This window comes from Anoplolepis gracilipes, chromosome 7, assembly GCF_047496725.1.
Source record: "Anoplolepis gracilipes chromosome 7, ASM4749672v1, whole genome shotgun sequence".
NCBI classification, from domain to species: domain Eukaryota; kingdom Metazoa; phylum Arthropoda; class Insecta; order Hymenoptera; family Formicidae; genus Anoplolepis; species Anoplolepis gracilipes.
The window spans coordinates 4,233,766-4,257,605 of NC_132976.1; the positions used below are offsets into that span (position 1 = coordinate 4,233,766).

Genomic DNA, 23,840 nt, shown 5'->3' on the forward strand with positions numbered 1-23,840 from the left:
AAATTAAACAGTTTAATGCAAATTGACTTTCGAATATTGAATTATTATAACGCACGGAATTTAATCTGAGAGTTCATGTAAGGACGAATCCTTTTAGATTAGACAGTTTCGCCGCAATTTAATCATTTTTTAGGTTGTTTGAAACAACATATTGTTAATTCGCAATACACAGCAGATTTTGAACTGGCTAGAAATAAAAATGATTTATGATCGCGCGACAGGTCAGGTGACCGTGTAGTATGGTGGCGATGATACCAACGTGGCGACCAGAAAATATTGCTATGTATGTACATCGCGACAACGATAAAGAAACAACGTCATATTTATCACGAGCATCTGGCACCGCCACATAGATGAAAATGTACGCGATAATAAAAGTTCATGTGATAACAATTGATTTTTAAACATTTTATCACATGGGATTATATATTTACTTTATAATAAACTTCAGAGATTCTTATAAAAATCATATCTCGAAATAAAAGATTTCCGAACCTATATATTATAGATAATTTTATTCGAAAAATATTATTTAAATTAATTACATTTAAATTAAATTTGAATTAATTTTATTCGTATTATAAAATATAATTTTTTCCGAAATATATGTGATTATTTTCTTCTCATCTCAAGATCAATTGAAGGGACAGTGTTTGTAAAAATTTCTCGTGATAGAAAAAGAGGTGAATTTTTCGACGGTTTGCGAGACGCATGTATGTATGTACATAGTATCAACCGGTGACTGATGACACAATTAAATCACTCACGAAATAGTGGTACATCGTACCTCGGACCGACGGACAACCCCGCGTCATCAATATTCGATAACGATGCTCCCCGCTTTCAGCGGGTTTAGGTACGCGCATCGTGTGTGTAACCCTTTTAATGAGTTTCAACAAGCAATATAACGCGGCACATATACACACACACACACCACACACACACACACACACACACACACATACACATAGTATGACAACGATGAGCGCGCTAACGTAGACGGTAATTCTCTTCGGTAATGACGAAGTAAGGGCGAACTTTCCCTTTGTTTCTTATTTCATCGTGTGCTCGCAGCTTTTTCACGGTCCAGAGCGCGAACACAGCCATGAAAAATAAGTGAAAAGTACGAGAAGGACAGGGTGGACACGCCTTTCGCGAGTATTATATATCCCGACAAAAGAGAACTTGCGAGAGGAAACAAAGTTGAAGGAGACATTAAACAGCGACGCTAGTTACGGGGCGAAAATTGATAGAAGCAGTTGAATTATTTATATCCCGGTTGCACACACAAATATATCTGTCTTTATTCGTTTACGGATAAAATCCGCGTATACGGTTAACAAAAATGCGGGAAATGCGAGAGCAACAAATGGACCACACGCGGTGCACCAGTTTGCGGTTTACATTCCTCTCTCTCTCTCTCTTCAGGTTGATTTTATCAATTGTTAATTTGATTTCTCCGTGGAAATCTCTGCAGCGGATGGAATACGCAAAATACACAATCAGCAAAAACTCCGAAAGAAGACAAATTACGGATTCAAGCATCGCGCGAAACCGGGAAGGAGAGAATTCTCTCACTCACTCTCTCTCTCTCACTTCTTTCGCCTCCTAGAATGTTCGAGTATAATGTAAATTCCTTTAAGTTATGCAAAGCTGATTACTTCGATCGTTTCTGATAATACAAAATTAAAGGTAAGAATTTCACGAGTTCATAAGATATTCAGAAACTAAGATCTTACAGACATATGTATAATACAATATGGCCGAATTCGAAACTCTAATAGAAAACACGCACGAATATGTGACATTATACTTAGTTGTTTCGGTATGAAACTGCAGCTCACAAAATCGGGAATATAATACATTTATAAAAGAAAAACAAATGTTGGAAAATGCGAGAATTTTATCTTTTCTTCCAACCTTATAATAATAATAATAATAATAGCAATAATAATAATAATATATATATATATATATATATATATATATATATATATATCTTTTTTATATCTATATATATTTCCAAATGAGAAAATCTCGTTATCGAGATATCAGGTACTAAAGATGAATAATATCTGTTTCGTGTTGAGAAATATTTTAAGAAGACGTGACGAAACGGTAATATTAATATATCCTTACCGGAAAGAAATGTTACGTATCTAGCTCACGATATTATAATATTATATAGTATATTTCTTTCCGTTAAATATAAAAAAAAAAACATATCGTTCATTAAATGTTCGTTTCATCTAATTGTAAGATATAAGAAATTATTCGATACACGTATAATAAAATGTAACATAATAAAATTTGTCGGAGTTTTAGTTTTTAGTTTAATAATATTTATATCTATTTTTTATTCATTAGTTATTTATTTAGTTATTATCTATAGTATTATGTGTTGGCTCTCTCTCTCTCTCTCTCTCTCTCTCTCTCTCTCTCTCTCTCTCTCTCTCATTTTTTCTGTATTATATATTAAAATTGACTTTTGTTTAAATAACGTTAAGCTACAGTTCGTAATTTACAGGGAAAAAGATTCAATTACAATTCAAGGTAGATAAAGTTTATATTAAGTAGCAGCTCCCTCTCCGACGATGGCAATCAGTTTCAAAGTTATCTCATTCCGTGGGTTACGGATGCGCAATGATCTTGTATATCTTGTATCTCGTCTAATCTATTAATGAAATTAAGGAAACGTTGATCAGAACTGTTTCATCGAGTTGAACCCACCAAAGTTAGATGAGATAGCTCAGGAATTATAAAGTGTAAATTAGCGCGCATAGAAGTTATCATAAAACTTATATCACATATGATATTTCCAGAATTTGACAATGTAAATAATAAAGCTGCGCTATTAAAAATCATTTTAAAATTATTGCGACAAAAAATTTATGAATAAAATTATTAATATTTCTCATGTATAAAACAATGTTATGAAGTGTAACATTTTTGCACTGCAATTGTTTTGAGTTTATTAAAAATTAACCCATGTATGTATAAAATACATATTTTATGAAGATAATAAAATTAATTAAAAGTAAAAACATTTTACCCCCAAAAATTTGATACTGCACTGAATAAAATTAAATTAAATTAATCTTTAAATATTATATTGAAATTAATTAATATGTGACAATTATTACATGGCATAAAAGAAAAAAAAATATTATTTTAAGATTTACATCGCATTAAATTGTTATCTTCTTTAATTAGGTCCTTATAACTTTTATTAATAAATATATTGTATAGTGTTATCATTCGATTGACAAGCAAAGTATCGTCTAGATAGCAAATTAATTATTAAAAGCGCATTTCAAGAATCTTGTTCATTCACGCGATTTTCTGTTCGATATATCGCTGGGACGTGCCAGAAAGTATCGAATACCTTAATGAGAATCATCTGGAAGCGTAGCGTACGACGATGGGAAACAAGTAATGAATAAATTTAGAGTAAATTTTAATTTAAAGTATCTCACACAGCAGTTTCTAACAAAATCACGTTGTGAAATGCCTAAAAAAAGCTTCAAGAAAATTATATATCCCGCAATTTTTTTCGAAATACAAATCAAGGGAAGACATAACGTCAAACTCGGAAAATCTATCGCTAAAATTTAGTCACAATTTTTGTTAAAAATCAACTCTACAATATGAAAATAATATAAATAGAAATGTAAAATAATCCATACCAAATATCTTTTCACAGAAGGAACACTTTACATGGAACACTTGCAGCTTTAATAGAGATAAGATCAAAACATAATACAATCAATTTTTTTCAGATTCCGTAATTAAATATATTTTCCAGTTTTCATATATACAGAGACCATTTTAATCCACAATTATTTAAATTGCATTTTTAAAACAAGAATTTATTCAGATAATTTTAGGGAATATATTGCACAAAACAATTTTTTTTATATTTTATGTTTTATATATACGCAAAATTAGTATTTTTTTAAATATAACATAATATTTCTTTTATACAAATTAATTCTTCTCAACATTGTGTATATAAAAATACATATGAAAAAATCAATAATGTGTATTTTATAAGATTAATATTTTATTTATTTATTCAATATTTATTCAATATACTTTAAAAATAAGTTTTATTTTATATACTCTAAAAAAAATGTAAAATAAATTTATACCGTGAATTTTTAGATAAAAAATTGAAATAATTGGGTAGAAAGAATACAAATTAAAATCATTCTGTTATGTTAAGAAAAACTGTCAGATATCCAGATAAACATCGAAAATAATTATTCGCCAGAATATTACGCATAATTTTTGCAAAATAAATTTATCACGCGAAATACAAATAATTAAAAAAAAAAACTTATAAAAAAGATTCGAAAAATCTAGACATCGAACAAACGAGCTACCACACGATTCGGCCTCCGGACCGAGATGGTACGTGCTGTGTAATACGTTCGGCTGTTCACATCGAGTCTGGGCAGCAGAGATAGAGAGATAGAGAGAGAGAGAAAGAGAGAGAGAGAGAAAGAGAGAGAGAGAAAGATATATATATATATATATATATATATATAGAGAGAGAGAGAGAGAGAGAGAGAGAGAGACGGAACGGGCGACAGAGAAGGAGAAAGAGGGGAGGAATGGTGGTTGGAAGATAGGAGGTTGGATCGATTCTAGCCACCACCACTACGAAAGAGAGCAGAGCCCGCCGCGTCCGGGTCTGGTGAACCTCCCAAAGCCAATCCCGAAGCACGTAGACTCTTCTCGTCTACGTGGGGTAGAGTTGCGAAGAAAAATTGCATCGCGCTTGATCCCAGATATCGCGCGAGTATCCCCCACAAGATCGCGGAATAGTTATCTCGATTATATGTAGGGGATTATTCCTCGCGTCCTCGTGTCCTTACTGTGGGGTAAACGTAGCGACAGGTGGGAATGTCGCTAGATATAAGCCGTGTGTATCTGTGTACATATATCTGTGTGTGTGTGTGTGTGTGTGTGTGTGTGTGTGTGTGTGTGTGTGTGTGTGTATGTGTGTGTCTGGGTTTGGCGAGCGCGTGTATTCGAAAGCGTGGAGTTTATAATGGATTCTCTAAAGGGCCTCTCTCTGTGTCATTTGTTCTTCCGCGAATGATTGTCGCGGTCGGCTTTTCCGCGGTCCCTTTAAGCCCGACAGGGCTTCTCGGACAATCTGGCAATCGTGTTCCGAGGTAATCGAGGAAACACCGACAAAGACTCTTCTTTTCGAATGGCGAAAGTTTATCGATTGACGCGATTCGCTACGAGAACGCTTATTGGCGAGCCTTCGACGTAATTCCGCACCCGATACCGATCGATCCTTTAGCAGCCCTCTCCCCCCCCCTCGCTCCCTCCCTCTCTGTCTCTCTCCTTCTCTATCTCTCTCGGAACAATTCAGCATGTGTACCATAACACATATTTGCATATCAAGAGAAGAGAGAACGAATCTAGCTGACTGCACGGTTGGTTTACTATCGATCAGTTCGGAAAGGTTGAACATTCTTCCGCTTGTGTTCCGTTGCTTTGAGCGGAGACATTATATATTTTCGAGGGAAAAAAACTCTCTCTCGTTGATCCCGTTTTTCTTTTTTTATTTTTTTTTCTTTTTTTTCAGAGGACCTCGCAACAAGTTATCCACGGTATCGCTCCCTTCGGCGTCCTTCTGTTTTCGAAAAGTAGAACGTAAGATCGCTCCTCTCCCACGCTTCTCTTTTTCTCCGTTGATAAATATTTTCGTTCCTTCCGATCGATCACGGTGTCAACTTGTCGCGTCGAAGTCAAACTCTGTCACGAGCTAAAATAACCTCATCGAATATCCATATCGACGTAGCGTAGCATAGAGTTTTCATTCTGACAGACATTTTCTCTCTCGCTCGGGCAAGTGTTTTAAAAGATATGAGCGAACGCGTATAGACTACTTCTTGAAATTGTTTGAAGCGTGATAAGAATTTATTTGTGGTAAGAATATAAAGAAAATGTAACGGAAAGGAGAAAAAGAGATACATGGGTATATAATGGAAGAAGAGCGAAATGCATAACGTAATTCTGCACACGTTCGGGTATTCTTCGATTATTGATGTCCGCCTCCGACGACGATCACAAGCGGAACGTTTTCATCCCTCGCTTGGAAGCAGATGAAAAATGTAGCGAAAGATTCCTCGCAAAATGAAGGACATTTATTTGCCAAGTTTTCCATCAAAGTAAACGGATCCACTTTTACCCTTTGCCGAGAACATTTACTTCAATCTCGACTCGCGCGTCACACTCATCACCGCAAAGATGTATAATAATAATAATAATAATAATAATAATAATAATAATAATAGGTGCGACCAACGCGTGAGTAGAGTTCGCGCTTTCGTGACCCCGGACTTTCCTGACAAGAGAACCGTTTATCGAATAGACTAGCAAAGGTTCGCGTTGACAGCAGGAACGAAAACCGCCAAGTCAAGTTTGCACGACACTTGTGACGACTTTACCGGAGAGTTGGAGAGACTTTGCCCCTCCTAACCTAACCCGTTGAAAATTAGACGCCGTCAGCTGTTAATGTCACGTTGCAGAGCCTCGAAATTTTAACGAGCATATCTAACTATCTCCATATTTTCTCTTTCTCGCTAACCGCCAGAATAGTAAAAAGTCGCTCGCCCTGTATGCCAGACGGTCGGAAGACAGGCAAGCAACAGGTTCCCTCTCCTGTATACACATGTATAAAGCGAGATCCATCGATTCCCCTGTTCAATTACTCACGCGCTTTATTTTTTTTTTTTTTTTTTTTTTTTGTTCATTAAACGTCATGGATTCTTTATGTTATGAAGGATGAAGTTTTGATAATCAATAAACACGGAAATGGAAAGGGAATATATATCTTGTTCGTTAAACGTTGCTATATTTAAATATTGCACGGAATATCGTGATGAAAAATTTCCTTAATGATGATAATACGATCTCTCTACCCCCCTCCTATCGAGTATCTAGACAATTTATTCTATTTTATTATCGATGAAAATAAAGAGATGGTTTTTCTTTTTCAAATTATGCAAATTTTCAACGTAACAAATTTTCAAATTATAAAAATTTTCATAAAAATTGTAAACATTCTCATGACGCGAAATCTATTTAAAGTAATGAGGTAAATTAATTTAATGATTTTACACTTGTTTACCTTCCTGTCTCTTAATTCGTCGAAAATTCGAATTTTCAACATTGAATCGCCTCGCTTTCCATTTTATTTCAAAAAGTTTGGCGGACATTATCTCACTTCATCCTTCTATAACTTTTTCAGACTATTTTAGACACGATATCGCATTTGGGAACTAACTTTACGCATTTTTCCCTTTAGCTGCACTTTTTCCGCACTTGTAAGTTGTTCAGGGAAAGAGAATACATTGTACGCGACGGAATTCTCAAGTTTACACTTGGCCTGAATGATGTACGTCGTTTTCCAGTATTGTTTACGACTTTTGTGACATTACACATAAAGGGAATATCTCACTCTTACTTCATCTCCGGGCATACCCTTCATGAATACACAGAGCTAAAGTGATGACAGCATAAATTCATTTATTCACAAGACTCGTAGGTGTACACAATTATTCTCCTTTCGCACAGCAAACGCGAAATTCATATTCAACCTATATAATAATAAAAGAAACTAGAGATGTATATTTATTTCACTTTTTGATATTTCTTTTAAAATAAATTTCAATTTTTGGATTTTGTAGAATATGCTTTAGAGATTTAATTATTTAAAATATATAACGCTTGTTAAAAGTAACAAAAGAAAGGGAACAAATGCTAATTTAAAACGCTAATTTGAAATTACATTAAATTACATTAATCTACAATGTAATTTTATTCATTGTTCAATCGTTCGTGATTTAATTAAAAAATTATTTCAATTGTACACGTTTAATTAGTTACTTTTGTAAGAAAAAAAATGCAACAGATGGCACATTTAAATACGTGTTTTCGTCGCATACGCGTAAAGGAACTCACGTGTACGTACGATTATAACACGCGCATATTTAAAAACCATCGAACCTACGAATTGCGGTAATTTTCTCTTTTGTTTTTCCCTAACAGTAAAGTGTAATAATGTCATAACAAATTTACTTTTATATTACACTACTGTGGTATAGCATGTGCGTTGCGCTATTGAATGCATAATCGATTTTAAGCAGCGACCGGTGAAAAATAGACGCTAACCTCCCTTATACGAAGAAGTTAATATAAGTTTTTCCTTCCCCCCTCCCCTTTCGTATGACGTCCTTATTAAAGAGCTACGTCCCACTTGTCAAGGATCAACCTAGTTCTCCTTCGAACAGCTGTGCCCGATCGCGCGCGCGCGCGCACCGATATAAAATTCAAAACCTCGCAACGCGTGACTCGAGCTTCTTAACGCAGCTCGTGTGCGCCACTTCCTTAGGTTACAACATTGCGAAATGTAGATCGAATGAACTACAAAGTCATAAAAACGTACAACAGATAAAACTATATATGCAACGATATCGTGTTAGCCATACATCGAAGGTGTAAGAATGCCCGCGGAGTTTACGTCTTATAAGATAATTGCGTTTATATGTTATAACTCCGAATGTGATTTTTCCTGGAATCTCTTTCCTCATAATTTCACACCGCATATTTTTTTTAATCTAAGCTATAATACAGATTTATTTATATATATATATATATATATATATATATATGTATGTATGTATGTATATACAGGGTGTTTCATTTTAAGTGATATGGTCGATTATCTTGCGAATCGATGATTTTATTGAAAAATGTTTCAGACAAAAGTTGCATGGTCTGAAGGGGGACATAAGATGGTACCATTGGTTTGACCTTGGATAGTCGTTTAAAGGTCACGTAAAGGTTATCTTTAATTTCTTAAATGGGAACTACTATTTTTCATTACATATTCTTGCAGCTTACCTCAAAAGATTTCCAAAAAACTATAATAAAATATTTTAAAAATGAATATTTTACGAGATATCTTGTATTTTATATCAAAATACTGCAACATTGATTATAACTCGAAAAGTATTTAATGAAAAAATATTTCATTATAGTGTTTTGGAAAGCTTTTAAGGTAAGCGACAAGAATATGTAATGAAAAATATTAGGTTCTATTTAAGAAATTAAATATCCAAGGTCAAACCAATGGTACCATCTTATGTCCCCCTCGAAACCATACAATTTTTGTCTGAAACATTTTTCAATAAAATCATCAATTCGCAAAATAATCGACCATATGACTTAAAATGAAACACTCTGTGTATATATATATATATATATCATATATAGAGAATATAAATATAAATTTCATCAAATGTAAAAGTAATTTACATTTATTATTAACCTGACTGTTAATATAAATAAAAAGTGAAGAAATATCGTTATTATTTTGTAGAGATTGTGATGAAAAATTAATCTATCTGTAAAATATTTATTACGATCCAAACTGTATGCAGTTTCATTCATAATTTACATTCAGAGTATATATTCCCTAAACCAAAATACCATTGGCGTCCCTTCATTCCCCGCACGCGAGATTCCTCCCCATCGTAATCTTCCAGGTTTTTTAATTTGCAGCATTTTTTTTAATCCCCTACATCACGAGACGATTCAGTAAAATCTGAACAAGAGAGAATCGCTGCTATTTTTCTCTCCAGAACTAAAGCTCGTGGCGGTCTTCGGGTGAAACAAAAAAAATTGACGACAAAAAATGTATCCCAATCTGTCGGAGCCGACGAGAAATAATGAATACATACGCGAAAACGTTAATGAAAATACATTTTTCAATTAAATCGCCGCCTCTAACCGAGGTTTTTTCGCGAGCGTCGAATCTCGCTCTCGTGCCACATCATGTTCGCGCTCCGAATTTCTAATTTATATCACAAGCGGACTGTGTAACTCCTGTAATCATTGTATAAATTGAAGGTTAAATTGAGAAGAATTTTATCTGCACATTATGATTTAATAGCAATAGTGTCTGGCTGATTTGCAGACCGATCCATCGACTTGCGATCGAATTACCGGAGCGCATTAATGGTTTTTCGACGAATTTTAACAACCGTGTGTAACGAATATAAATTTTAATCTGCAATTTCGCGAATTTAACTTCGGATATAAAATTACAGAGCAGCGTTTTACGTTGAAAAAAAAAAAAAAAAAATAAATAAAGTAACGTCCTTTCATCGAATTTTTGCTAAATGGTAAACGCTTATTAAAAAATTATTACAAATTTATAGCTAAAATGTAATCTATGCACGTGTACGTAATATCTCTGAAATATCTCTTGTTTATCAAAACGCGGGCGTTTATATATTCAATAATGATCGATCAACACAGCCTACCTATCGTATTGTGAAACGCCTTTTAGAAGAGCGGTATTCGAATCGATATATAGTATACGCGCGAGAATATAACTTTTAGAACAAAAGGAAACTTCCAGAGCTGTATCAGCTTTCCCAAACATCGCTTCTTCGTTTGAATCGTATAACTGGTGAACTTTATTGCGAAAACTATGGTGATCGAGACAGGCGATTTCCTTTACTATAAATGACATATGATGGTTCATTTTCTTTTTCCTTCCCCCCCCCCTCAAAACAACAGAGACTAGTGCGCCAAGAACCGCCCTTATAAACGTTCCCCGAGCGCAGTCGGGAGATTTATCGACTCGTCATTTTTAGCCACTTTAATCCGTCGAGCGTGACGTACTTAGACTTGGTCAACTTACTAACGTCCGCTTAAAACTTTATCAGCCCTAGAGCAGACGACGACTTAGCACGAGGAAGCATAATCATGAGGGATGCACTAGTATTTATAATAAGCCGATGTTTATTACATTCACGTGTTTACTGTTTTTTTTAGCGAAAGTAAAATGGAAACAACAACGAAACACGATTGCAATCTTTTTGTTAATAAATGTTTAATCGAAGCATTTACGCGAAAAAAATTGCCAGCAATAAACAGCATTTACAACAAACATACGGTATTTAAAGAGCTCAAAGGGAGATAATTTAGTTTGTTTTTCGCAAAAGTTAATTATTTAATGAGCGTCGATATATATACGATTACAGAGTTATTAAATATTGAAAATTGGAGAGCCCTCGCGCGTGTGTGTACCTCAAACGTCAATGATATAATGACTGAAAATAAAATCCTCTGCTTCTCTTTCCTACCTCCGGAAATTCGATTTGCTTAATCGTCGCTGTCGAAGATTAAAAAGTTACGGCAAATTCGATTGCCTCTCATAGCGAATTTTCGCCAAAAACTCCAAACTTTGAATTTAACTGAGAGAATCTGTCGCTAAAATTTCACCCGGTGATGAGACACTCTATATGCACGGACGTAAAACATGAAGAAAAAAAAATATGTAGATAGAAACATTGTATCGAATATATGTATATGTACAGCGGCTGCACCATCATCAGGGTTAACGCGACGACGTGGTCGCTTGATTATTATCGACTTTAATTTACTCGTAATTACGTAGCATTATAAAGAAACACTATCCATTAGCACGCTCCTAGTTTTGCTAAATTAAAAAAAAATTAAGAGCAACAAGGTTTAAAAAATGCTTCATGATTTGAAGTTTCCTTTAAAAAACAAAAATATGTACATTGTGATTTCTGCATACAAATATATTTTTTATACATTACATCTTATTAAAAAAATGTCAATAAAATTTAATTATTTCTTTGCGCGGTATATTATAAAGATAAAATAATAGACACGTCACATCGACTCTATGCAAGCAAAAAATATATTTTCATGAGAAATAGTATTAAAGAACAGAGAAGCGAAAGGATGTAATGCTGGTTTCTATGAGACACTTTTATTTAATGCGGATTTGGTGCAGAAGGAAAGTTTAAATTCAACGAAACATCTCCTGCTTGTGTCCATAGGAATTAAAGAAACGTAGCATCAGTACCACTTAAATCCTATTTGATCTCAGCTCCTTAATCCTATAGCAACGTCAGTAAACGCCTCGATAACTAGCAACCACTCGTTTAGCGAACGAGCGACGCAAAAGTTTTATAAACGACTGCTTTTTTAAAACTCTTCGTAAGCGAGTAACATAAGGTTTTACGACACCGGGAAGCGGAAGTCAGAAGTTATTCGTCGGAAGAATGTCAATCGTGTCAGTACAATCGAATTCACGCAAAATTCGCGCCAACTAATACAGTGTCTAGTCAAATCTTGTAAAAAAAATTCACAGAAAAATTCTAGGTATTTTTGTTTAAAATTTCAAGTAAAAAAATTTTTTCGTACAACTTCCTAAATTAAGTTTTTTAATTATATGCGTTTTCTAAATGACTTTTATTCATACGGAGGAAAAAGTAGAGCCTTTGAGTTTCAAGTGTTATATTTGTATCCTGTTATTAAGAAAAAAATTGAATAACTTTTACAAGATAAAATTAAAAATTACAATAAAGAATATGTGTATATTCAATATTTTGTTAAGATGTTAAATATATATATATATATATGTATATATATAATAATGATTGTGCAGACTTGTTGAAAATTAAATATAAATAAAATATAAAAATATCAGTTACGAGCAGCACAGAACTTTGAGTAGTTTTATTTCAACTGAACTTTAATATCAATAAAATTGTAAACATTTCAAGCCCTTTTTTTGAGCTATTCATCAGCACAATTAATATGTTATATTAATTGTGGTCCAAAAAAGAGCTCAAACGTTTACAATTTTATTGATATTAAAATTTGATTAAAATAAAAATCACCCCCAAAATTGCACGTTGGCTCGCAAATACTACTTTTATATTTTATTTTTAAATAAATAAATATATACATATATATATATATATATATTTACAATATGTTTTAAGCATTTTGGTTTGCCGATTGTTTACAATATAAGAGTAAAATTATCAGAGTATTTAAAAAAAATGGTTTGAGTCTTAATAAAATTCTATGAAAAAACCCTGATTTTTCCACACAGATACAAAAGAAATCTCTAAGAATTGCAGATTTTCCAGGAGTAGACATCTAAAATATCTTTGTTCGATTCAGCCGCGAACCCACGTAGAACACACAAGTGGGTCATCGTTTCTCGCATTGTCTCAGACCGACGCGACATTATTGGACGGGCATATCTATCGACCGACTTTGGAGTTTCGACGGCAAATAGGAAATTAGCAGGCCGGCGCATGGATGAGAAGAGAGAGAGAGCGCGCGCGCGCGCGAATCAGATAATGAAGTGTCCCGCCGCGCGACTGTTACTCTTCCCGTGATTAGATTATTCAAAACCGCCACCGAATGACTCCCTGAATCCCGCCAATTGAAATCCGTTCCGACGGGGAGTAAGTTATAATCAGATCCCGCGCGGGTTATGTAACGGGGAGAATCACTGTGCGATCGATGCAAACATATACGCGGATGTGATGGAGGAAAAAATGAAAAAGCAAAAGCCTTCCGAACTTTTACGAACAGCTTCCGTTATTATCTGTCAGATTCCATGTCGAACGTCCATGTGTGGGCGAATTTATAATTCAACAACGCTTTATCGATAAAGAATTTTATCGTTTACCGAGTTTTTATGCATACTTTTACGGGCAAGACTTAATTAAAATATTACGTAACATTATCACTTGTAAAATTTTTTATTCAAGTGCTAGTTCTATAGTAAAGTAGACTGTACATTTCGATAGCAAGTTTATTTGAACAAACAAGCGCACGTTCCTGTCGCGTCCTTCTGATATTCATCCATTCAATAGACGCGCATTCGATAACAGTCGCAACAATAATGCATTTAATTAAGCAAATCTGTGAAACAGTGGTCTCTAATTATTACAGATGATGTAACGTAACCGCTCGATGTCTCGCTAAAATCCCACATCAAATTACGCAGAAGTGACGTGACACGCACGTAACACGCACTATACTCGTAAAGTAAATTTTATGTGGAATATCCACACAAAACACACACATAAACGCATACAGTAAAATTACGGAGAGACGAGTAAAATGGAATGATCGAAGATATAGTCGGGGCAAGTAATAATATTCTCTTCGGAACTGACAAGCTCCGATCATTTTCCCATCAGTTTGAGTGCACTCGGTCGTCATTTACTTACGCAAATACTCTAACCGAAGCCGAGGAGAATATTAGACGTCCTATAATATATTGGCGTTTAATGAAAGAGACTGAGAAGTGTCCAATTTAACTAAGGCTGACAAATCCCTATTTTATTACGAGCTTTATTAAACGATCGCGCCAATGGTAAAATATACCAAGTATATATATTGCCGGGGAATTTGCCGCTTATTTATGAATTCCGTCATAGATTTCGAATCGATTTTCCTTTCCTAATGAAAAGCCATCGCATTCACGTCGTGAGTTTTCAATTTTCAATATAAAGTATCTCTTTATAAAGTCTTTGTCTCGAAAGTAATCTCGGAAAATCCGATTCTCTCTTCTCGACACATGACTGGCTTCTTCTTTTCTTTCTCAATCGTTTTTCTTTCTTTTTTTTTCTTCTTGTTGCTTAAAATATCGGCGTAAAATAATGAAAAGAAAACAGAATATTCCATCGTACTTTTTTCATTTCCACTGGCGCGGCGGTTCTGAGTTATTATAATTTAATTTATACTCACTATCGTTATTAAACACATTTATAGAGCGAAATTCTCTTTATAATGGCTACTCGTCGATGATAAGATTTATCGCGAGCCACTGGGTGTCGCGATTTCACTCGACTCGCTGCTTGAAAGGAGGGATAAATGGATTTTAAGAGACACGGCGAAACGTTCGACGCATTTTAAAGTGACAATCATTTGCTCTGCTTCTTTTGTAAAAAAATCTGTTGACGTGACAAAAAAGGAGAAGCGAAGCATACAAGTGAAAATGAGCTTGTACAAGATATGAAAACTGATTGTTTAGTGTTTAGTGTGAGATGACATTTTTTAAATAGACACACGATGAATGAAGATACATTGACGATAGAAAACTCGAGTGGCATTTCAGTGATACTTTTGATCTCTAAACAATGGATGTGTTCAAAAATTAAACTGTTGTGCTCTTCGTTGGTCAAGCGGCCGGTATAAAGCATGTCATAAATGACAATAGGTCACACGCACGTCGCCGTAGGGTTTATCAAGATATTTGAAATTATTTCGACGTATGATTGACGTATAACATATGAAATAGAAACTTCGTTCGAGTCGTTTTAATAGCAAAAAGGCGCGACACACATAACTCAAAAGTGACAGTTAATTTGGATATTCAAATAAAATAAATCGAATATTCAAATAATGTGAAGAAAAAAGAAATAGAATTTTTTTTTTTTTTTTTTTTTTTTTTTTTTTTTTGCATGCGTGTGTGTAATATCTCATCAAGAGTTGCGAACAGTTCTTTAAGAATTCGAAAACCAGTCAATACGTATTCGTGAAAGGGAACGAGAAAATTCAGTTTCTGCTTTTCGTAAATTTAATGTATAAAGTACAATAGAAAGATGGTGGAACCGGAGATGCACAAATAGAAATGGAAAACCATTTACTGAGAATTGCATATGTATATACCAATTATTGCACGGACTCTCGAACAACCATATACGTTTCGTACACGACAGATCATGTATGTACACACGTATATACATATAACTGCGTGAGTAAATCAATAAAAAAAAAAAAAAAAAGACTACTGAAACGTCAGCACACATTTTTCTATACATCTTACCTTCTATTGAATACGATCAAAAGATCGCTTTGACCGAGAGACGATTTTAAACGGCTATAGATGAAGCGATGCTTCGTTCGCGTTCCTAGTTCTTGGCGACTTCATCGATCAAAGTATTTCGAAAATTTCGCGTCGCTTGAAAAGACTTTAACTATCTACACACCATGTCAAACTTGGTATTAATTTGATCGAGTTGTGCGATATTAAAAATAAATCAACTATTGCAACAAAAAGTATTTTAATTATGTATTTGAAGATAAAACCAGCCTTTAATTTCAATTGTCAAGTTTTTCTAAATATTACATATTTTTCATCACTTCTGTTTCCGTAAATAATTTTTCAATTTAATTAAACTAACTTTACAGCTTTCTCAAAAATCGTTCATCTGTTTGTTCTTAAATTTTAGCAAATTACAAGTCGCGCGCAATCTGAAGATTGTAATACGTCATCTGAACAATGGGATCCCAGCAATCAGGAAATAAGGCGCTCGTGACGTTGAATTCGGACTACTTATGCGAATTTATTTCGGAAAATAATATTTGTGCTAACTGATTACAGATAAGGCACGTACTAATTAAAGGCAGCCTAAATGGTAAAACGCTATCAGCGATATCAATTTTCGGTTGTGTAAATAAATAATTCTGTAAATTCCCTCTCATTGTTAAACCTGTGAGAGTGGATCGAAAGAATAAGATATTGTTGAGCAATTTTTTTTCCGCGTATATCGCTTTGTCAATAGTCCTGCATTCATGCTATTTACGAGTTTACCCCCGCTCGTAATACTAAAAAGTTGCATGTGTGCGTGCGTTTTTATACCAGCTCGTAGATATATTAGAAAGTTATTAAATATATAATAAAGAGTGTTCTCTTTGTGCTACAAGTAATTTCCTGGGTTTTAATCAATAAACCTATCAACCACCCGCAGTTTTTACTTCCTCTCGATGTCATAATTATTAAAATAACCACACAGTGACGTAAATAACCACACTCAACGCGCATACACATATACATATGAGAGAAACATAATCTGTGCAAAATAAAAAAAATCAATGAGGTAACCTTTACATATCGACACGACGGTCCCGCTCATCTTTATTGACGCTCGAAAGGAAGCGCACGCGTGTGTACGCACGTGTGTATAAAATATATATATATATATATATATATATATATATATATATATATATATCATATATTTACGAGAGTGAGAAGGAAGCAGAAGGAACGCACGTTTCTCAGAAACGTGGCGCCTACTCGAGCAAAGTGTACGCTTCGTTCTGTCTCTCGGAGATGGGAAACCGCAAAATTAAAAAGCTTCAAACGTGCCCGCGCGCAGGAAGAGTATTACACGAGAAAACATGAAGATTAAACGCACGAGTGGGCGGACACTCTATATTAGATCGGATATGGCGGTGGCGCATATAAAAATAACGGTGCTTCGATGACATTATAGCTTGAGCGCTCTCATAAAGGAAGGATGAGGCCCGGCTGATCGCGTAATCGAGCTTGCGAGAGCGGCAGCGGGAGGATTATATAAAACGGCGAGTCCCTCGCGAGGGAGAGATCAATGAAAGGTACGGAAACGCATCGAGCCGGCCGCGGCCGCGGCCGGGTATCACAATGCGCTACACGTCACCCCCACGCAAAACGATCTTGTTTTATCCGGGAGACGGGAAAAAGCGCGTTGTCATCCTCATAAGCCGCGTTTATGTCCCTTATATTACAACATGCTTCTCCCATTTACAAGCGTACATGTATATATAAGTGATATGTATGGGGTGGAAAATAATCATTTGCTACGGCGGAAAGGCCAAAATTTTATTTAACAAAACTTATGTATTATTGTATAATAGTAATTTTCCCTATAATAGTCGGTTTCCCTCTAAATCTTTTCGGATATCGTTTGACACTTTTTGACTTTTGAACGGGACAAAAGAGTTTGATGAATCGGCTTTGAAGGTTGAGATTCTCAGCCTCAAGATTGTAACAGATATTCTTGAGCAACTTTGCTTGCACACTTTCAGGAAGTGTTACGCAATATGGTAATTCGACACTAATTTGTTTCAAAATTTGTTAAGATTCTACCCCAAAAAGGTTGCGAGGGAGGTTAAGAGAAAGCATACTGGCTACTGACACGTAAATTTATGTTAAATAAAACAGTAAACTTTTCATACACATTATAATATTTTTCTCTGAACCTCTAGCAAATGATTATTTTCCATCTTCCGCGTTTACGTTCATTTTTATAACATGCTTCTTTCATTTACGTGAATAGAGTACAACCGAGCATGTATATAAATTTGATATACAATACATGAGATGGAAAATAACTATTTTGCCAGGGGTTGAGAAAAAAATGTAAGACGGAAGAAATAAAAAAATATAAACGAGAAAAATCCAAAATTTTATTTATCATAATATAAGCTTATATGTCAATAGTCCATTAGTATCTTCTCTTAGTTTTTCTCACTACTCTAAATCTTTCGGGATAGAATCTTAATTAACAATTAGTGTGTCGAATTTCATTTAATACTTTTTGATTTGAATGTGGCAGAAGATTTTCAGTCGGTTCTAAGGACAAGATTCTCATGCTTGAAGAAAGAGATGGTAACAGATATTCCCGAGCAACTTTGCTCGCATACTTTTAGGAAATATTACGCGGTATGAAATTCCATACTCTTTAATTTGTTAAGATTCTACCTGCAAAAGATTAAGAGCTGCGAGGTTAAGAGGTTAAGAGATGATAGCATACTGACATGTAAGCTTATGTCAAATAAAGAATAAAGCATTGGACTTTCCGCACGCGCGTTCCATTTTTCTTTGGACCCTAACAAATAGCTATTTTCCACCCCGTAAAATCGCACCCACGGACACGCATAATACATCCCGGGGAAATTGAAATTCGCGAATAATTCTAGAAGTGAATATTCAACTGGTGAATGCAACAAACGGTGTAACCGGAAGCTGTTTTCGCGCGCGTATCGACCGTAAAAATACACGGTATTTTCGTGAGGTGGACGACTTGAAGCCGCGTTTATTCACGTGAGAGCGAAATTAACGCTCGTTTCGTATCGTGAGCTTTCCAGAGCCATATGAAACCGCGATTCCTGGGCGAGCAATAATCGCGGATATCCTCTCTCGAGCTTTTATATCGAGTGGCCGAGAATAAAGCGATATTGCATAAAGGACGACGAGTCTTTACGAGCGGCTTTCGTTGCGTTTCTGTTAAAATGCATTTAACGGAGCGAAGGAATTCTTCTAGGAAGAATCTCGACTTCTTTGCCGTCGCTTTTACATCCGGAAAGAAGGACGCAACGCGATTCTACGTGTATCTACAATATTACACTTGTCGACGACGTGCTTCTGGAGCGAAAGACTTCGTTTCTCGCGTCAAATGCGTGCTTTTGTCTCTTTACCGTGATGGCGTCGAAATTATATTTGGTATAACGATGAGGTTGTTATATATATATATATATATATATATATATATATATATATATAAAAGCGTAGGAGAATTTTGCGCGACACTCGGTCGAAAGCATCGAGTCGATTCGGTTTTATCGCGCGATAGGTAATTACGGAATTTTCGCTTGGATTACGTTTCCATTAATTTTTCTATTATTTGTTTAATGTTTTTAATTGAATCGAATAAAATGATTACGGTAAGATAACAGTAAAATGCTTTTATTCAATTAATAAGAAATTATAAGCGTATAAAAATATATTATATAATGTCTCCGTGATTATTTTAATGTAAATAATTTAAAGCCTGATTTGTGCAGATATGTATTTATTGGTTTTCCGCTATTATTTGTCCCCATTCGCAGAGGTATCCGATGGAAAATATTCTCTCGCGCTTTCTTCTACTTTAAGTAAGATAAATAAAACTGCTGTGTACAATCGTAAGTTAAAAACTACGAGTTGGTATTTTATTATGTAACAAAGTCCGATTTATACGGCGCGAGATCGGTAAAAAAGTTTCACGACAACTTTAAGCTCGCCCACGACACAAGCGAGTCGGTGAAAAACAATAAAGGAACAACAAAACCATACATATCGAGCACAGAGAAAAATGTCAACTTGCGTAAACATAATGGCGGGTTCGATCCGTGCATTACATATCATATGTAATTGTACACCGCCGACGCCCGGTGTGCTTATTAATTTACTTGCTTTTCTTTGTTTTACCTGCTGAAATCGCAGTAATGATTTTCCAGCTCGGGTAACTCGCGATTGCGCATTTTTATATAAACGAAAAGAGAAAGAGAGAGAGAGAGAGAGAGAGAGAGAGAGAGAGAGAGAGAGAGAGAGAGAGAGAGAGAGAGAAGAAAACGGCGAAACATTCATTTCATTCTCCAAGATTACACGATGCCATGCATCTATTTTACATGTATATCACGTAACGATACTTTAAAAGGAACACGTGTTTTCAAAAAAGATCGCAGTTGAATACACAAATCGAAACAGTAAGCTTCTATCTCGAATCTTAAAGCGCGAGCATCCAAACGTTAACAACAAACAAATTTTAATTTGCGATATTATTTTTTGCGATAAGGATTTTTTAACAAGAGACAACAACGTCATGGACATGATTAATCTCGTAATAAAAACTTTTTGTAAAAGAAGCGAGTAAAGAACGTTTTTCCAATGTAATTAATAACTGCTAAAAAAATATTACCGTCGTTAGCGGAAAAGTGCCTCGCTCTGGCGAAACGTTAGCGAAAATTATTGCCGTTACCAATATCATTAGACGCGCCATCGGGAAAAGTTTAATGCTGTAAAAGTTCCCCCGCCCCCTCCCCCTCTGCCCCTCTAAAAGCGAACAACGGAGCGAAGCAACAGCACCAGTTACGCCTCGTAGCTTTATTCGAATGAGAAAATGGAATTTCAAACGAGAACCCCGCGCGAAAGTACGGTGTTTCAGCACTTGGGTGAAAACGGAAGACTTACAGCTTTCTCGTAAGATAAAACGCAAACTTACTACTGCATTATACACAATTCTTAGTAAATAACGTCAGTTTCTCTCAATACTAGACTTAATTCTTTCATCGTACAGCGTTTCCTGTTCACAAATTAACGTTTGTTTGCGCGCAGGAATTTTTACACCTCTTTCTATCCGGACAATAAATTTTAGAAACCTGTTGAATAAACTAAGGAAAAGTAATGAAACAATAAGGAAAAGTCATCGCGAAATAGATCTCCTATAAACTCATATATATCTTTATTTAGCGATTAAGAGTTGCACTTTATCAAAGTTAATGCCAACTTATGTTTAATCATCATAAGCCCGAAGTTTTGCACATCCGTTGCTCATATATACTGAACTAGTATTAAAAGTTTTCGAAGTTGGGAACTGTTTTCTTTTTTTTCCTGTGATTTTTTCATCGAGTAAAATAATAATCGAAATATATGTTGTTATTATCTTTTTCGATAATATTAGATTCGTCTCCGTTTGTTTGTTTCCTATATATTTTTATCACGTTTCTGTATTTAATGGCGAGTATGTTGTATCAACTTTTTTGATACTTTTTAAAAGTCGTTTATTTAAGAATCAATCTGTGATAAAAATTGAGAAACAATATTTAATAAATACTTGTGGATATAAATTGTTATTTTAAATTGTCAACTAGAGAGTAGACTCTCTCCAAAAATAAAGCAATACGTCAGTTTTGAGATATATGTATATAAAATACTCCAATTGATTTTCTTTAACAATGGACACATTGAAGATGATCAAATTGTTTCTGTGTGAGTGTGGTTTATCCTTTACATTATGTACATATGTTATATTCTCTATTAATAAAGTATAGAGGATAAACCGTTAGAGAGAATCGATCGAAGCATTATTGACAAATTTTAATTAATTACGTATTGGCTGAATTTATAAAATTATGTCTTTAATTAAATATTGGCTGAATTTACAAAATTATGTATTGACTGAATTTATTATCCGAGTTTATTAAAATTATCCGTAATGTATTTTAGCGCCTCTCGTAATCAATTTTATTCAATAAGAATACCATTCAAGACGAAGCCATAAACTTCTATACCTATCCCAAGTAATATCACCACACACAAGCGTTCGTCCTAGCCCTTACTGACGCTTATAAATCTTAAGTTAAATTAAGCTCGAGAATCAAATATAATCTGTACATTTATTCGCGTTGAAGATTTCTCTCAATGTGTACCCAACTGGGTTAATTATCTCAGTTTACAGTGTAGGCGTGCCAGTTCTGTCGTTGTTCTCGACGATACCGACCCTTGCTTTACTTTCGATCGTAAAGTTCACACCAATTGAGCGAACGATCCGCGATGCATGCCACGACTGATTAATTATGCGCTCAATTATGTGAAAGGGTTTTATTTCTTTTTCTACAAGAAGGGGGTTACTGTAAAAGCTGCTCGTTAATTATCCGAAACTTTAATCATTTCGTTACGATATTGCGAAATATCCATGAATAGCGTGTGAGAGCGAAATAGTTTCTGCGCGGAGTTTTCAACCGACTTGTTATTATTATTATACGCACGTATAAATATACGTACGTATAAATGCGTGCGGATAATAACGTACTTATTACATTTATGCGGCGAGAGCAATTGGATTATTTACACCAATTATTGGCTTTACGCGAATTTCTACTCAAAATGTTAAAGCTTGAAATAATAAAACTCAAATGTTTCGATGCATCGTAATATAAATTCGAATGCAGCTTCAACGTGCAATTCAGTACCTACAACCTTTCGAATTCGCGTCTAAATGTTATTATATAACTCTTCCTAATTTTTTTTTATTACTCTCACTTTTTTTTATTATTCTGTTTTCGCGAAGATATTTGAATTAAGAATAAAGACGCTTTGGCACTTTTTGCCTACAAAACTTATTTCGAGTTTGAAAACTTTTATATTGTGTATAGAGCGAAAAGAAACTTGCCCATTTCTAAAGGATTAAAACCATCTATTATATAAGGAAGAGAAATTGTTTCTCGCAACAAAACGAACTTTTAATATAAATAATTATATATTAAATTGCAGTCATATATATATATATATATATATATATATATATATATATATATCATATGTAGATATATGTATATTTTATACGTGATTCTCTCCCGAAAATACTTTAATTTATTTAATACATATAAAAATGTATTTGATTTTTGATAACATATTCGATAAAGTAAAAAACGCACACGCCAAGATACATTAAAAATCCAAGGAAAATTGATATATTCATTATAAGCAAACAAACCTAATCCAAACAGTTTTATTCAGAATTCCCGAGTTGAAATTTTCAACTTCCATTTTCTCACGTTTATGGATTCTAGCGGATTTCGAGGATTAATTTATATAGGAATTTAGCTTCTATTTTGTATCTCAAATAGACAGTGAACGAATAATTCTCCACTTGGAGGGTTAAAAGAGGAGCTTTCGACAAGATTATAGATTAAATAGTTTCTCAAAGGGGATCTGACTACTTAAACGTATCAAATTAAACGTCGGATTTGAAAATTGAGAAAGTATGAGAAAAATTGCGAGGGACCCCAATTTATCGTTCACCTGCGCGTCGTATAAAATTTATTATAAAACATCATCCCTCGTCCCACAAGAGAGCCGTTAATCCTCCCGCCATCCGACGTCCTTAACGTAATAATCAACTCGAGGATGTACGCCATTTCGTCACTCGATTCTCCCCGCCGTTTACTTATCAACCGCCCTCGTTAATCTCACGCGCTAACTCGGGAACGATGTCGGGCCGCGTATCGTGACTTTCATTATTAATCGAAACGAAGGTGTGCGTTAAAACACGCGGAAACCATGTCCGAGAATCGGGCCAGCCCACAGAGGGGATCTAGCGTGGCTCGCAGGGGCGCGTTTATCGCTGGCCGCCATTTACGTGCAATAGAGTAGAGCAGGTAGATAGATAGGTAGATAGCTAGGTAGGTAGAGAGACGTACGTGTGTTGGGAGAGGTAAGTATAGGGTGGCCGTGGAAAATTCTTCGCGGACGACGATACGTTCCCAGCGTCGGCGTAGTAAGATTCACACCGCTGGTGAACACCCCTGACCCACCTGTTACTATCGGCAGTATATCTGACCACGCGAAAGGGGGAGAGAGAGAGAGAGAGAGA

At 34.9% G+C, this 23,840-nt stretch overlaps 1 protein-coding gene across 10 annotated transcripts in view; it reads right to left on the reverse strand.

Annotated features, from left to right (window-relative positions):
* The window catches only part of Syt7 (Synaptotagmin 7), a 169,701-nt gene that overhangs the window by 22,338 nt on the left and 123,523 nt on the right, over positions 1 to 23,840 (reverse strand). The gene's annotated exons all lie outside the window — the stretch shown is intronic.